Raw genomic sequence first — 17,926 nt, 5'->3', positions numbered from 1 at the left:
CCGTCTCCTGCCACAAGTTGCTGTGGCCCAGTCTGTGTATATGTGTTTTTTGTGTGTGTGTATATATGTGTGTATATGTGTATATAGATGTTTTTGAACTGTGGTGCTGGAGGAAAGTTCTGAGAGTGCCTTGGACAGCGAGAAGATCCAACCAGTCCATACTTCAGGAAATAAAGCCTGACTGCTCATTGGAGGGAAGGATAGTAGAGGCCAAGATGAAGTACTTTGGGCACATCATGAGAAGAAAGGAAAGCTTAGAGAAGACAATTATGCTGGGGAAAATGGAAGGAAAAAGGAAGAGTGGCCGACCAAGGGCAAGATGTATGGATGGGATCCTTGAAGTGACTGGATTGATCTTGAAGGAGCTGGGGGTGGTGACGGTTGACAGGGAGCTCTTGCGTGGGCTGGTCCATGAGGTTATGAAGAGTCGGAAACGACTGAACGAATGAACAACAACAATGTGTATGAGTTGTAATGTATTTTTTATTTTTTGCCTTTTTAAGTCTCTTCTGCGCTTTTCAGTGTTTTTATGAGTGATGGTCACTCGTTGGCCTGATAGTTGTATTGTGTCCAAATTTGATGTCAATTCGTCCAGTGGTTTTTGAGTTATGTTAGTCCCACAAACAAACATTACATTTTTATTTATATAGATTACAACAGTACTCTCAGTTCGCTTCTGATATGATAAATAAATAGCAATGAGGTGAAGTGTTTACAGTCGACACTGCAGAAAATTCTTCAGTTGTACTCCACCAAAGGAAAAGCGCTCTGTTTAGCAAGCCTTGCAAATGCTGATTAATTTTCAGTAAATTTTTTTTAAATACTTTTTTAATATACCTGAGGTCATGTACAAATTTAGGGATCACAGGTGAAAAAAAAGCCCTGCTCTAAATCATCACATCCCATTTGATCTTGGAAGCTAAGCAGGGCCAGCCCTGGTTAGTACTGGGATGTGAAACTGTAAGCTACATTCCAGAGGAAAGAACTTGAAATCCCACATTGGACTTCCTTAAGTCAGCAGGCAACTTAAAAGGCGCTTATTTACACACACAAGTCTATTGTGAACCTGGCTGGTGCCTATTTTAATTCTGAGTGAATCAAAAGAAAAGAAGAGGGGGAATTTGGGGGGTTATTGTGGCCCAAAGACAAAAAAAAAAGCCTCTTGCAACACAGTCTGCTCTTCGGATCTGCTGCTACCACCTTCCCCATTTTGCTTGTATAGGTCATTGGTATTTAAATCAGCTTTTGTACTAATCTCAGAATTGCTCTCAATGAAGAAGGCAAAATCTGGTTAAGGCATAGCTGAGGTGTGAAATGAGATAAAAGCATATTATTCCAACTTGAGCTAACTTTTACTTTACTTTATCAGAAAACATTAATAATTGCAAGTGAAAACTATTTTGAAACTTCATGAAAAACAACAGCAGCAGACACAAAAAAGACTGCAGTAACAACAGATGAATCATTTAACTGGATCAGGACAGGGACCAATAGATATCTTTGGGAATTTAAAAAAAATGGCTGGACATCATATGTGCTGAGGATCCTAAATACCCTTAAAACACTAGAGCCTGACAGATTTTGGAAGTTAAGTTGGGTCAGTTGTGGTTAGTATTTGGATGGAGGATTCCCAATGAGTACCAGGTGCTGTAGACTGTAGACAAAATCACCTCCTTAAGTATTCTTTACCTATGAAACATTAACGGGGGTCACCATAAAACTATAGGTGTCCTGAAGGTGCACATACATACTATCTGGAGAGGTGGCAGGTTCAATTCAGTGCTCATTAATATTCATTTATAGACTGGTCTTCTATGCCCCCCCCCCCATCATATTTTTATACTATCAAAGCTAGTGGCCATCCTTTGAGATGGCCTTTGAGATCATATACCATTAATTAGTAATGCATCGTGTATACAAAGGCTTTGCTTTGACATGAATCTATTGCCAGTCACTTTTATTGTTTGACTCCAGATTCTTATGTTACGGAACAGGAAGGAACTTCTCCACAATGTCCAAAATTTTATAAACCATTTCTCCCACCCCCGTGCATCATCACATTAAGCCTTTTTATGAGCCCAAAGTCCCAAATGCTTTATTTCTAGCCATCTCTAATAAAGATGAAGCTCCAACCTGTGAATAATTGTGGTGCTATTTCTCCACCTTTTCTGGGTCTGTCATTAATTATTATTTATTTAATGAGGTGACAAAACCTGCATGTAGTGTTCCAGATGTGACTCCGTTGTGGTTTAATATTAGCTTTGTAGCTGAACTAAAGAATTTATATTTTTTAATTGTCAGATTTTAATTGATTAACCTTTCATCAACTTTATGGACATCTTCATATTTATCTAAATAAGAATTTGAATATGTGTAGAGAGAGAGAGAGAGATTGAGAGATCCCATTAATATTGCATTTCTTACACTGAAGTCCTTCAGCAAAGGCAAAAATCCTAGGTGTAGTCTTCTCTGCATGACTCATTGTTTTCAAGAGGTTCGAGAGTTCATCCTTGGCAAATAATCTTTTATTTTTGTATTTATAACCATTTTTCCATTGGGCCACACATAAGTTTGTATTCCGTCCAGAGCTTCCTTCCTTCTCTGAAGAAACAGTATTTTAACCTCAGAATGGCAATGGAGACTAATTTTATTCCAAACAGATATTTTTATTTTTATTTTTTTTCTGTGTCTTTAACATAGGCTTAATTTGTAGGTGTTAACAGATAGGTAATGTTCCTCTTTCTCTCCTGAAAAATATCTCTTGAGTTTTACAAGTTGGAAAGCTATTGAAAGCACATAGCAGGCCAAACCAGTTTATTTGTGATTAGTTTATTTCTGATCAGTTGGTTTGGCAGTGAGGTGGCTAGCCCATCGAATATCCCTATTAAAATTTCTCATTGCCCAAAGTATTAAATATATACATTCAGATATAGCCCTGAATTTCATGGCTGTGTTCAATTGCCCTACCTGTCCAGGGTGATCAACAAGTTGCACAGTGTCAATGCTGCTCCTGGCAGCTTCTCAAAGCAAGTTGGACAAAGGGATGTGTATGTGGGTCATTTTTCAATTATGTGTTGTGTTTCTTCATGTTATTTCTGATTTATGACTATCCTAAGGTGAACCAAAAGTTGTCTTGGCAAGATATGTTCATAAGGGATTTGCCATTGCCTTCAGAGTCCAGGAGTTTTGGGCTCTTAGTGGGTTTCCGTGACTGAGGGGATTTTCCACTGGCCTAGATTTTTCCTTTACACCTATGCTTAATTTCCACTATACTATGTTGTCTGTCTGAGTTTATCTCTGTGTGTGGATGCCCCTTCAAGTAGCCTGTTGACTTTTGATGTCCCTATGATTTCATAGCGGGAAGGAGAGCTCAAAGGTGTTTTGCCATTTACTTCCTATGAAATATACCCTGCACCATCTGGTATTGTTTAGTGGTCCCCCATCCAAGTACCAACCAGTTTAAGTCCAGCAGATTATCTGTACTTTTAAAAAAATGTGTCAGAAGCATCTTGAGAACATACTGCAGTCACTTCTGGTGTGAGAGAATTAGCCATCTACAGATGTTGCCCAGAGGACACCTGGATGTGTCACCATCTTGCTTGGAGGCTTCTCTCATGTCCCCGCAAGCTAAAGCTCAATTTAATCTATTCTAATTTAATGCTGCCTTAACTGCCCAAAATACTCTTAACTGATTTTAGACAGGTTTATCTTGTTTATAGTATTTTGTGATATTTATGGTATTCCAATACTGATAGCTCTCTTTGAGGTTTTTTATGTATAGAAATAAAAATGATCAAGCAACTTTGAAAGCCCATTACAGAATACATTTTAAGGAATACATATAGCTGTCTTTCATGTGGCTTATGATTTCTTGTTTAAATCGTTTTCCCTCCCCTGCCAATTCCCAATTTTTTAATATTAAATATGCTATTGTAATTTTACTGATTGTAATCTTATAAATTGTCAATAGGTGGTGATGTAATGCGGTTTACAAAGGGAAACCTCTACTATGGGTGTTTAAGAGGGGTTGTCAAGCAAAATAAATCTGGTTCAAGTTGGTTTACAAAACTGCAAATGGATATTCTAATCTCCCCCCCAGACATCCACCAGTTACCAAGGATTAATATTGCTAGCCATTTTAGAAACACAAAAAACCTTCAAGTTTCTAACATTGTTCTTGGAACATAAGAGTAAGGTGCTCAAGCAACCGTCCAGGTTTTGATGGTTTGCAGGTCACAGACAAGCATAATCAATGCTGAAGAAACAGGCAACATCTGGATCCACCCAGTTTGCCACTTCTCCATTAAAATGTATTACTTTTACAAGCTAAATTTGAAAATTAAATTGTTCTAATAATTTCAAATTCTCAAATTTTCTGCAATTAAGTCTGTATTATTGTTTTATTTTAGTTCTGCCTTACACCAAGAAGAAACTACAGACAAACAACAGGACAGATCCTTTGCACAAGAAAGCCTTCGGTAAGGAGGAGCACTCACTCAAATTGTGGTAGGCAAAATTTTAAGCCATGCTGCCTGTGGAAAATGCATCCTTAATGCTTCTTTATTTTACTTCTTCCAAAGTAATGGTGGTTGGGATTAAATGCATTCCACTTTACCTTAACCCTCAGGGTTTGCTAGCTAATTCAAATGCTGATGTTTTTACTCAGCCTGCTACATGCACACAAAATGGGAAACTGGCTAGTTTAAGGAGGGCTGGCTAGCTTTAGCAAAACTTGAGTAAGGTCAGAGCATCATCCTCCAGCAAATACTGTAGTAGTTAATTAAAAATTGCTTGCAACTTGAAGATGGTAACATGCCCACATGTTTCAAGTTTCTATCTGACAGAAAGCAAAATGCAATGAAAGGCATGTAATGGTTTAAATAATTTGGTGTGTTTTCCCAAATGTAGCACGTAAATCACCTCGGCACATAAATCTAACATACAATAAATGAAACTTAATTACTTTACTCGGCTGATGTGTGGGTGTTACATTTAGATTGTTGATTTTGCTCTTAATGATTTAAGAATATCTTACTGTTGTTTAGATCAACAACTGTTGTTGGGATTATTTTTGTTATTCACAGATAAGTGGATGTTACCCCTGTGCTTTCATGGGTCCTTCAGTCTTTGTTTGTTTGCGTGTACAGACACAGATACACAATTTAATTTGCCCAAGCTTGCAAATAGCTGACACTCTGCTGAAAAGTCAAGGACCTTGGCAACAACCTGCCAGGATACTTGATTCCACAGACAGTATAGGAGAGATATCAAATGGAAGTATTTGGGAAACCAACCAAGCAACCAGCCACACTTTAAGGCATGTCCTAACAGAAGAGGTAATTCATTGACTAATCCATAATATATAGTCTTATCTATTTTGAAATGTTGTGATCTTTCTGGAATGAAGAATTTGAAGGATTAGCTGGGTGCCTGGAGTTTTCAGCTGAATATTCATGAGGCATGGCCTTCCCTGACTGTTCTTCCCACCCCCTGCTGTAGCTGAATTTCATCTCTTTATTTAGCAGAATGAGAGTATCTGCATTGCATTAGGAGAGCTAGAAAAACATTGTGTATCAGCTGGACAAGGAAAGTGTGAGGTCTCCGATGCATCAGCATTATTCTCAAGAAGTTTGTTCTGTCTTCATCTGTTTCTCAAAAGTGTAAATGTAGACTAAGCTGCAGGGAAACACAGTGCTGGGATAAGGAAAATGTTCCAAGTTCAAACTACTTCAATCAAGGAGTTTTCTTGGGGTAAAAGTGACAAGTGAGACGATGTGGACCTTTTTGTTGTGTGGATATGAGATAGGATGATCTGGTAAGTGGTATATGGCCTAGGTCCAGGTTATTTTAAATACTATCTCTCTCTACAATCATCTGGAGAGGGCCTTCTCTGTGTCCCAGCACCCTCTCAAGCATGTTTAGTGGGAACAAAGGAGAGGACCTTTTCAGTGGCTGCTCCCAGACTCAGGAACTCCCTCTCAAGAGAGACCAGAATCCCTCTAGACTTCTGCAAGCCGGCCAATTATTTATTTATTTAGTTCCAGTATTTATATACCACCTTTCTCACCCCTGGTCAAGACATATCTTTTCTGCCAAGCATTTGCAGATGGTTGAGAGGCAGGCTGTGTAGGTGGTATTTGGGGGGAACGGCAATTCTAAATTTATTGTATTTTAACCCACACACTAATATTTAGCATTGGTTTTTAAAAACCTGTTCAATTATGTTATATCAGTGGGAGTGTTCCAGATGTACATTGGTGTTGTGGTGGCAATAGTAGCTCTTACACTCATATATGGTAGCACTGCCCTCAAGACTTTTAGTTTTGGTGTAAAGTGTTTGTTGAAATTGGGATAACCCCTGACTAATTTATAGCATCTATCTCCCTTTGGAGATAAAATAGTGAAGAGTAGAGACATCACACTGGCAAGGAAGGTCTGCATAGTTAAAGCAATTGAATTCCCTGTAGTAACCTATGGATGCAAGAGCTGGACCATAAGGAAGGCTGAGTGAAGGAAGATAGATGCTTTGAACTGTGATGTTGGAGGAAAATTCTGAGAGTGCCTTGGACCACAAGAAGATCAAACCAGTCCATACTCCAGGAAATAATGCCAGACTGTTCATTGGAGGGAAGGATATTAGAGGCAAAGATGAAGTATTTTGACCACATAATGAGAAGACAGGAAAAATTTGAGAAGATAATGATGCTGGGAAAAAGGGAAGGAAAAAGGAAGAGGGGCTGACCAAGGGCAAGATGGATGGATGGTATCCTTGAAGTGACTGGATTGACCTTGAAGGAGCTGGGAGTTACTACCAACAGGGAGCTTTGGCGTGGGCTGGTCCATGAGGTCACGAAGAGTCGGAAGCGACTGAATGAATAAACAACAAAACATCTCCCTTTGGGTCTTTCATCCCTGTTTATAGATACTAACAAATTGATTCCACAGAAAGTGGATCTGTTGTTGCTGTTCAGAAGTATAACGTTATTGTCAAAACTGGAGAGATTAAAATGATCTGCTCAAATTTAAATCCGAGAAACAAATTATATAACAATTTTTAATGTAAATTCCTTCAGAAATTATGATGGACACAATTAAATTTTTACACTCTTTGGCAGTCATTTCTGTTTTAAGCTAGTAGCAGTTCAGAGGAATTTAGTATACTAACTCCTCATATAAATGTATGAAAGGATCTGGTGCATTAACAATTAGCTTATATACATATGTAACCTTTTTATAGAGTAATGTGGGAAAACATCATGAATATAAGTTTTGCATGCAAAGTTTTTATTTTTCCTTGTATATATTGAAATGGTCTTTTTATTGGTTTCTCAGAAGGCCAGAAGGCAGTAGGAGGAAATTAAGTATGTGGGGGTTATGTAAATGGCATAAGATTTACAGGGGTGGATGCAGGGATGGGAATCATGGCATAGGTGCAGGGTGAAGCATGTTGGAAGAGGAGAGGGAGGGGGAAATGGATTTAGGACTGGTGCAAAGAAATGAGGTTTTGTATGTCAAAAGGACAGGGAAGAAGGGTGGTAGGAGGGGCAGCATTAGCGTGCAGGGAGGGAAGCATGGCTGAAGTACAAGGTAAGGCAAGGACACTAGTAGGATGTCTTAACTCTTTCACTGTTTGAAAGTGAATTCAAACAATGAAAGGGTCAAAGGTGAACAGTGCAGTGGCAGAATGCAAGCGCTTACTTGTCTCGAGGCAGCCAATTCCTGGATGCTACTCTGATGTATCCCAGGGAAAGCCAAAAGAAGATAAATAAATGCTTATTGTAGTAGGTGCTAGATCAGGGGTGTCCAAATCATTTTTACTGAGTGCCACATCAGCCTTAGAATTACCTTCAAAGGGCCATTCGTAAGTGTAAGACTGCATGAATGTAACTATATTGCCCTGGCACTGGATGCCTCGTGGGCAACATGATGTGGCAGACTGGATTTGGCCAATGGGCCTTGAGTTTGACACATATATGCTAGATGTAAGATTTTCTTTTTGGAGAGTGGATTCAACCAATTGTATGAACAAAATTATACAAAACTAAAAAAGTTAAATCAATTTGGAAGGCTAATAATATGACATGGCAAATTGGATGTGGTTAACACATGTGTGCTAGTCTTAGATAGACTGTAGACTTGAAGTACTGCCTCACTCAGCAGATTATTAATGCACGTGATTGGTGTGAAAGTTAAACAAAGTATATTAAGCTAAATTTACTCCAGTTATAATAGAATGTTTAATTTCTGTGAAAGAACTCACAACTTGCTTCCCCCTCTCCTTACAATTACTACAGTTTGACCCAACTTTGCTTTGCATTTCTTTCTTACTGTCAGATAGTAGAGTTGCTTTTGGATGTTTCCCAGTAATATTTCATGGATCTCTTTCTTGTTTGTTTGTGTTTTTCCATAAGCGAAAAACAGATGATGATAAAACCGCAAGGATGAGAACAATACTATAAGAGTTGCCTATCCATGAGAAAAAGTTTTTGGATTGTGCACATATATCGTTATGTCTTATTAGTGTTGTTTCCCATTCTTCTTTGTGTGTATTTACCTTCAAGTTGAATGTCGACAAAAATAAGGTTAAATTATTTGTGTAAAAAATATTGTTGTTAAGATGTTCTAAGGCTGTGCAACTTGGACACTACTTAAAAAAAAAACCCCTCAACTTTCATTGCTCTTTACTATAAAATTGACAATATGAAAACTGAAGTGAGTTCCTGCAAATATAATGATCATGTAGAAAGTGAATTGCGGTAACTTAGTTATGAGACAAGTAACATCTGCCGAAATTCCCTCTTCTAAACAAGTATTAATGGTAAAAGAGCCCCTTCCATTTTCACACCGGCAGCCCGTTCCACTTCTCCTGGCCTGAAATGGGATGGAGAGGAAACTGTATCTTAGTTCCTCAAATCTGGGTATTTAATTGGTATGCTGTTCTAATTTGCATATAATGCAAATTACACACATTATTTGTTGCTTTTTTCCCCTTACCACTGCATTTTAGCATCCTTCCCATTTTTATGCTAACCATCAATCTGAGAAAACCAGTACAGCGTAACATTTGAAGTGCTGAAACAGGGAGAGCTAAGTTCAAATCCCTGCTTGATCGTGCATTACCGGGTGACCTTGACTATCGTAACCTTTCAGCAAGCCTACTTTACAGGATTTTGTGGGAACTAAAACTCTGTGATTGGTTCAGCTTAAGAGTTGCCATAAGTTGGAACAACTTGAAAGTACACAACAGTAAAAGGAGGAGAACCTTTATGCCCTCAAGTCACTGGTTCCTGCAACCTTAATGGAATGTAGATACTCGGTTGTGGATGCTGAGTAGATACTTGAACTTTGTTTACTGAATGTAAGTATGCTTTTTCCAGCTGAAAGAATCTGAAGCCAGTGCAATATTTGGGGACCAGACAGTTGTAATTTTTCTTTGTAAAAAAAATTGTTCATTGGTAATATCTATGGAAAACTACTTCAGGTTAGCAGAGGCTGGTAATCCATACTAAAAACAACCCCTGGAATAAAACACCAAAATATAATAGCATTTGTTTTGGAATGGCATTTTGTGAATGGGTGGTGGCCTTCTTGAGAGGGCCACGCGTGCTAGAGATCACAGCAAACTGTGTATTTTTGTCTTTGAAATCCAAGTTTTGGGCTCCTCAAAGAGAAAACAAATCAATGTACACTAAAAAGCCATGGCTTCTTTTGGAACTGTTACGATCTGTCATGTACAATAAATCTGTTTTAGTTAGAGGATTATCAGTATGATAGACTGTAACAGCTCTGTCACCTTCTTCTGATATGGCATGTCCAGCAACAAACTAGTGCAGCTGAATTATTTTGCTCAACATTTTCCTATAATTTTTGAAAATGAATGAAGCAATTAACTTTCCTTGTGGTGACTTCAATAGATTGTAAATCATTTCATTTCTTAAGAGAAATGATTGATATCAAGATTTTGTGGAAAGATTGCAAATGCTTATTTAATCTACATCTATTGTATAGTAGAGTTAGGCCCGAATCACTGTTAACAAAAAGATTTGTACTTTTATCGGAGGGCCATTTTTGTGTAACTTCCGAAAACAGAAAGAGGAAGAGAAAGACGAAAAGACTGGTGAAACAAATTCAGAGAGATTATATTATGGGAACTGAGCTAGATTGGAAGATAACAAAGATAGAGAGCGAACATTGACCGGCAATATGGAGGAATTGGTTTGTATCGGTTTGTATGAAATTTTATTCGGTTTAGCGGGTTTAGATGTAATGTATTGTTGTTGTTTGCTAATTTGCGTTATTCTGTTTTATTGTTGTTGTATGTTACGGGCATCGAATTGTGCCTTGGATGTGTAAGCCGCCCTGAGTCCCCTTCGGGGTGAGAAGGGCGGGGTAAAAGTAAACCAAATAAAATAAATAAATAAATAAATAAATAAGAGCATAACAAAAGTAAGGTGGAGCAGGGATGGGGTTTGTCTATGTCCCTTGTCTGTACATCCTATATGTGAATGAGTCAGATGTGAGGATAAAACTCATATAGCTGCCTTAACATGTGTATTTTGGCCTTGTATTTGCAGACTAATATAATAAACAGCTCTAAATGTCTGAATACGGAAGGAGTAGAATGTTATTGTCTCACTTTCCACAACAGTGTCTCAGCTGGTTTTTTGTAAAATAATAGAAGTGGTATAATAGCTAAGTGGTATAATGGCTAAAACTGCATTATTTTGTTCTCAGAGATTTCCTTAGAAATGAGTTGCAATACAGAGTTATGCATATGAATTGCAGTGCAACACTGTTCCAGCAGGTGCAGATGCAGAAACGTAACATCTCTCATCAATATCCATGCTACTCAAATGAATGAGTGACGTATAACATAAGACACCAATTCTTAAGTTGTGGTCTGCAGCTCCCTGGGGTCCACATTGTTCTTTTGCCTTACAGAAAGTATGTGATGGCTCGAAGTAATGCTACAAGCCTTGACAGTTAAAAAAGACAAAGAAAGAAAGATGGACAGACACACATTGATTTCAAGAGCAGAAATCATTTGCAAGTGATAGACATAATAAGTACAAAAGTTCATTATGGTATTTCAAATCGTTAAAAAAATGCTGTTTTGCTACTCTGCATGTGGCGAGAACATATAAGCGAATCACTCTGATTGGCTGCAATAAAGCACATGGCATTTCTTGCTACTGCATAGCTCAGGAATGGGCAAACTTTTTTGCCTTGAGGCCACATTATTGGCCTGACCAAGAGGGCCGGGCCGGAAGGGAGAGGGCCTGTGAGAGGGAGGGGCTGGAAGGGGGCAAGGTCTGGGTCATCCTCAGGTTGTCCTCCTGGCATAAGTATGGGGCACCTTGCCCCATACTTACACCAAGAGGAAAACGAGACATGTGGCAACTGGCCCGATCCTTCTCTCCTGGTGTTCAGGCTGTACTCCGGAGTGCTCCAGAGGACTCTTAGCTGCTGTGTGCCTTCCTTGAGCCGTCCTCTCTTCATAAGGATGGGGCCGCTGGGAGGAGGGCGAGACATGTGGTGGCTGAGAGTGCTTCAGGAGACTCTCAGCTGCTGTGTGACTTCCTCCCTTGTTGTTTCTGCGTAAGGATGCAGCGGGCCACCTTGTCCTTATGCTGAAAGAAGAAGGAAGATGAGGAGGGCTTGCAAGAAGGCCCAGGGGGCCACATCTGGCTCTCAGGCCTTAGTTTGCCCATGCCTGGCATAGCAGCACAGAACTCTGGTGTTGTCTATGTTGTGCCTCCACATTCTTGGAACGTCTGTTGATTCCCAGAATTCTGTAGCTGCATTGAGAATGTTCTTGAAGAAATTCTTATATTAAAAGGAAGACTGTGCTTGTTGGAAGACAGAATCAATGTGAGTGTTCAGGTGGACTCTGGAATTATAACTGTGGGTGATTGAAAATGATTTTTTCTTCAGTTTCTGTTAATAAAAATGGTTATTGTTGGGTAAAGTGACTTTGATGTTATGGTAGTGAATTTTATAATAGCACCTTTTTGGTTGAGGGGGGGGGATCTCTGACTGAATTTGAAATATATAAAAGTACTGTTAATGTTGATGTTCAAAGCAAATAAACCTTTGCAGTGTGTATACATAATATAAATACTTCAGTTTAACACCGCTATAGCTGCTATGGCTACATTCTACAGAGTCCCAGGATTCTTAGTTTGGTAAGGCACCAGCATTATTTGGCAGAGAAAGCCAAAGATGTTGCAAAACTATAAATCCTATAATTGCACAGGATGGAGCTAGGGCGTTTAAAGTGATGTCAAACTGCTAAAACGTGGCAGTATGGATATACCCATAGTAATCTTTAAAAGTTCAACCATTATAGCAAGAAGCACCTGTCAACTGGCTTCATGTTGAGTAGCATCCCATTTGCATCTAAGATTATCTGGAGCTGGATCTACACTGCTTTATATCCCAGGATCTGATCCCAGATTATCTTCTTATCCCAGATTATATGACAGTGTAGACTCATATAATCCAGTTCAAGGCACATAATCTGGGATGTATGTATATAGGGCAGTTCCAGCCTCAGTCTGAGGGCAACATCTACATTGCTCATCTTCAAACTGATATTGAAGAAAGTATTTTAGCTGTGGAGATGATTACAAAGAAAATCTGTGAACCAGTTTGAGGCCCGAAAAGTGTTTACAGAAAACATACACAGATCAAAGAACCTTGCTAAACTTGCTTGGATTGTAGAGCTCAAATGCAAGTGAAGTGGGTTGGGATTGTAGGAAAGTTATTTCATGTTCATGCTGCTGTATGTAAGCCTCAATCTTTATATCATCTGAAATGGTTGAACTTCAAATAGAAGAGATACTTACTTGATTCAGTGGTGACACCAATATCTCAGTGAGTTTTCTATTTTCTCTATTAGTATTAGAGATTTTAAGGACATATAAATGTCATAAACAAACAAATAAATTTCTGTCTCTTAAGGTGTGGGACCATGAGAAAGTCTTCCCCAGCAGATCTTAGCTGTTGGGCAGGCATAAGGATATGTTTTTTTCCAAATAGGATTGCACAATAAGATAGCATTGCTTCTACCCTATAGAGTAGAACTTTCCAAACATTTCATGTTGAGTTGGTGACACACTTTTTAAAATGTGCATCATTTCACAAGATACTGTAATTCAATTTCACTAGCAAACCAGAGGTCAAACCAACCCTTTGTAAGAGATACAAAAACAATTGTAATAATGAAATATTCTGGGGACACAATATACCTCCTGAAAAACCTTTCATTTATATTTTAAAATATACACAATTTATTGCTTAGTTGGCGTCAGAGAGGTCTCGTTAAGTTCGCATGGCACACGTACACACTTAGTCAACACAATAATGTGTGGCCATACGCAGTTTGGAACGCTCTGCTGTAGCTATTCCCAAAGCAGGATAGAAGAATAATCAAGTTTCTGGGTTGCTTTGAGTTTTCCGAACTGTATGGCCATGTTCCAGAAGCATTGCCTCCTGATGAGAGAGATTTTCTCTCTTCTGGAAGATGCCATTCAGCCCAGAAAACTCAAAGCAACCCAGTGATTCCAGCCATTAAAGCCTTTAACAACATAGGCAAGTTTCTTCTTTTAATCCATTCTATTTAGTTATTTAGCTTCTGAAGTCAGTACGGTTTGTAAGGAGAGGAATAGATGGAAGTCACATTAATTAGCTGAAATTGTTATTTTGACTGGTTAATTCTAAAATCAGCTTCCTTACATAAACTATATATGGGATTTTCATCCAAGCCTGCCATGAGACCACAGCAGACAAGAGGGGATACTTTGATGCATCTACATTGACACCACTTTAATTACCATGAGCCATTGTTGTGGAATCATGGGAGCTGTAGTTTGACAGTGTCTGTGGCCTCTCTGCCCAAGAAGTCTCATGCCTCATCAAACTACAACTCCCAGGATTCAATAGCATTGGGCCATGGCAGTTAAAGTAGAGTCAGACTGCATTAATTATACAATGTAGATGCAGCCTTTGTATTAATGTCCATAATTTTCTATCATGTAGTGTTAGACCTCTGAAGCGATGCTGGACTAAGAAGCATTATATTCTCTCAGTGTGTGTGTCTTCAAGTTCTGTGTTGATAGGATTTTCTTAAGCAAGGAATACTCAGAGTTAGTTAGCTTATGACACCTGGCATTATAATAGCATAGCAGATTATTCTGGTGGTGGTGGCCTTTTTCATTCATCCACAATGTGTAGTATTATGCAGACTGACATTCACAGTCATTCTTACCCGGCATTTTATCAGGCATCCACCCATCCTTCCTGTCCTCCCAGTTATGGCCTCACATCCCACTTGCACTGACACCATCCGGCTCTTTCTTTATCCTGTGCCTTTCTTACATGTATACCATCTCCAGGCTTAAGATACAGCAGCATAAGCACAGGAAGGTAATATCTAGCTTTTGTTCAATCAGCTTTTTTGTGCATTAATGCAAGTTCCTATGCTTGTGTTTTTGTTTGTTTGTAGTACCTCTGTTTGATCTACATGTTGTCTATTGTAATTTGGTAACTCGTCCATATTTTCCATGCCCATAATGAGTGTTTTGACATGGCACTCAGAGAAACCCTTTGGAGTTTGGGATTATGATACTGATTTGAAAGAAGAATCAAAACATAGAGAACAATAAAAGAACAAAGTGTTATTATTTACAAAATTTCACAGGGGTAATGAACAGGGTGGCTAATGGGATAGTAGTAGTAGTAGTAGTAGTAGTAGTAGTAACTTATTTATTTGACTAGTCATATGACCTTTTTCAAAATACAACACGAATAAAAGACAAGGCAAAAAGGAGAGGGATAGTAAAAAATAAAAAGGCCCAGTCTGCTTCTGGGCCTTTAAACAAGGTTTTGGTATGCAGAAATCAACAGGTAAAGTGCTTCACAGCATCTAAACCTTTTCACCTACTAGCTGAACATACTGCTCTATTACATTGGTTGGAAAAAAAAGACACTTCTTGAAAAGAAAAGCTCAGGTGAATTATAAAAATTGGGAAGTTGTCCTGTTGCACACTATTAATAAGTAGCAGGTGTTTCCATACACACTTTTTCCCCTCCATGATTGCTGCTGTAACATTATTTTTTGTGTGTCCCCAAATCTAGGGAAGCATCCAGGGATGTGTTGCCAACTTCCATATGGCTTGCTGTGATTGGTAGAAGAAGAGGTGAAACATCTTTGTGCTGCTGTTTGATTCAAGCTTAAGTCTTAAGGTAAATACTAGCATCAATTTCGAAAATAACTGATTAACTTTAAGTTAAGTCACAGGACTTAAATCGATTTCAGTTGAATTCCAGCAAGGCCAGAGACATAATTGGGGAACTTCTCCCATTACTAGTTAGGACTGCTTACGCTATTGTTTATTCTTGGATTAAAAGCCCCCTTGATTATATTTTCACAACCAATTTGGGAATTAGAAGTTGAGGAATAGAGTCAGCAGCTTGGGAAATGTTAGTACCTTTTCTTTCGTCCTGGAATATGTTAGTCATATATCGTGCTCCCAATAAACAGTTTTCAGGGGCCCCTGGGAGTTTTACTTTAAAACCTTCTTTTCCTGGTTAAGGATAGTTTAAAAGCTATCCAGCAACACCTTTTGGGTATCTACAGAAAAGAGGTTGTTTGGATGCAAAGATGGGTATCAAGGAAGCCACAACATTTTAAGGCCCATTTTCATTTATCCCAAAAGGCAGCTACGTTCCGTGGCAGTGGATAGAGGAAAAAAACACAAGGATTTATTGGAAAAACTGAATATTTTCAATACTGAGATTATTTTAGATATACCAAAAATCAATATGTAAATACACATAATGTTTGGCTACAACAAAGAAAGTATTTGGTAGTATTCCTTTGGAACTGGATAGAATGGACATAAGATGGGATTGCTATTTATCTGTGGATTCTTCTTGTAACTTTATCGCTTGTGTTCCCAAAACCACTTTATGATGACATATTGTGCATTGTTTAACCACACTGTCATGCTTTGAGAAGTCAAGTGAGCAAGGAGATCTTTCAGTCATCTCCTTAGATGTTAGTATTTAATACTGAATGCATTAATATTTGTGAGTACAGAACAGAGTTGTGGCAGCTGTTTTGTCTTAACTGACACAGAAATTGTGAACTTCCATCTGGCTTTAGTTGACTATGACCACAAGTAAAGCCTTAGTGAACTCTGTGGGGCGTACTTTTAAATAAGGTCGCAATGCAGGGTTTTGGTCCTAACCTTGCAGAGAGTCCTACTGAACTCAGAATTACTTCTAGATTAAACAGGTGGGGTGGGGCACAAAACAAAATAGAGAAATCAGTGAGGAAAATCCCTCTTTTATTCATCCACAAACTTTTTCAGATTGCAGAAAAATGAAAAAATGGTGGGGAATTAGTGAAATTTGCAATATGATGATGTTTATGTATTTACAGAAAGAATCCGGTTCTTGCTACTTGTGTCTTGGGTGAAACTACCTCTATCTAAACACATTCTATTTACTGCAACATTTCTAGTTCCCATTACTGAGTAAGATATAAGTGTAAAGGTATTATATTGCCCATTAATCTGCTGCATTCTTGCTTTGGTGTTACATACTTGCAGTTATGCTTGTGCAAAACAAGACATTTGTACTTCCGAAACTACAGTTCTAGCTTCAATTACTTGTGAAAAAAATCTAGCAAATCTAGTAGGTTTCTCAATAAAAATGGATTTTTTTAATGAAAAGCATCTGGAATATAATCTATTCTAAAAGCCTTGGGAAACTGCTCATTAGGTTTCATGAATGTGCCATACAGGTATGGTTCGTAACCTGTTTTTTACCCCCTTTCAATATATTTTTTTACCACAGATTATCAAGGCCCCCCATCTACACTGCCCATTTAATGCTTCAAACTGCAGTGGACAGAAGTTCCTATGTAGTCGTCTACATAGCAAAACTGCTTTCTTCAATACCAGTTTGAAACTGCATTAAATGATGAGTGTCGATGGGGTCCAAGGCTAAACGCAGGATTTAAAACCCTAAAATGCATCAAATATCCATCTAAAACAGGTCTTCGGTGGTTGTTGAATATGGAGAGAAGGAAGGAAATAAATAAATGAATAACACATGTTACGCTATTCATACAGGCATATTTCAGAACAACAATGTCTGAACATCAGACATTACTTGTTAATTTTAACTAATTCATTAATGAGAACCCTAGTGCTGCATCTCACTTTATAAGCCTTTGTTAAATCAAATTTGATCAAGCTGAAATTTGTTTTCTGGGTTCTCTTATATTTTTCAAATTGTTTCTATTCTTATTTTTAAGGTAAACAAAAGCAGAAAGATTTATTTTTTTTACACAAGAATGTGCGTATAACAGGAATCAATACTTTCATAGCTTTTAATAGTTCCAGAAAATCTGTTTATTAGAAAGCCCAGAAATTTAGAAGGAACTGTTCCTTGAATTGCAATTTCAGGGCGCCATCCATGGATATGTCTATTTTAACTGTAAAAGTTTATAACATTTCTTCAGGACTTCGTGGAACCCCTGTGAGGACATGAACCTTTCAAGCTCCATGGGTCAGAGCTCCACTTGTTTCAGTGTGGCTGATGCCTGATAAAGTTGGATTAGGAGGGCAGTTATGATTGTGGCAATAGTACACAGTCGTAACTATGAAAAGATTAATAGATACAGAACAGTTAGGGATGCTTAACTTTAGATTTAAAATTGATAAGACATTGAAGATTGCATATGTTCTTTCCACAATTAGTTTTCTTTTATTTAGAAACAACTTTTTCCTCTGTAGGTTAACTATTTCGTTTTAATTTTACAATTGGACACAGGGTACAGCTACTGGAAAGACCACTGGACACAGGGAGCACCACAGCTTTAGTCAAAATAATGGAAAAACAGTTGTCTTTGCCT

The 17,926-nt window shown here is 38.2% G+C and overlaps 1 protein-coding gene across 5 annotated transcripts in view; it reads left to right on the top strand.

The window, feature by feature from the left end:
* The window catches only part of CXXC5 (CXXC finger protein 5), a 91,977-nt gene that overhangs the window by 50,953 nt on the left and 23,098 nt on the right, over positions 1 to 17,926 (top strand). For 3 of the 5 annotated variants that reach the window (XM_060774131.2, XM_060774127.2, XM_060774129.2), the window contains exons 2-3: positions 4,410 to 4,478; positions 15,139 to 15,246. The gene's annotated coding sequence lies outside the window, so the exon portion shown is untranslated. Of the gene's footprint in view, positions 1 to 4,409; positions 4,507 to 15,138; positions 15,247 to 17,926 lie in introns of all 5 variants that reach the window. The other 2 variants (XM_060774128.2, XM_060774130.2) reach the window with 2 other exon arrangements.

Source organism: Anolis sagrei, chromosome 4 (assembly GCF_037176765.1).
Source record: "Anolis sagrei isolate rAnoSag1 chromosome 4, rAnoSag1.mat, whole genome shotgun sequence".
In the NCBI taxonomy this organism is placed as follows: Eukaryota; Metazoa; Chordata; class Lepidosauria; order Squamata; family Dactyloidae; genus Anolis; species Anolis sagrei.
Note: the sequence above shows the minus strand (reverse complement) of the source record. Positions and strands in the feature narration are given on the sequence as shown.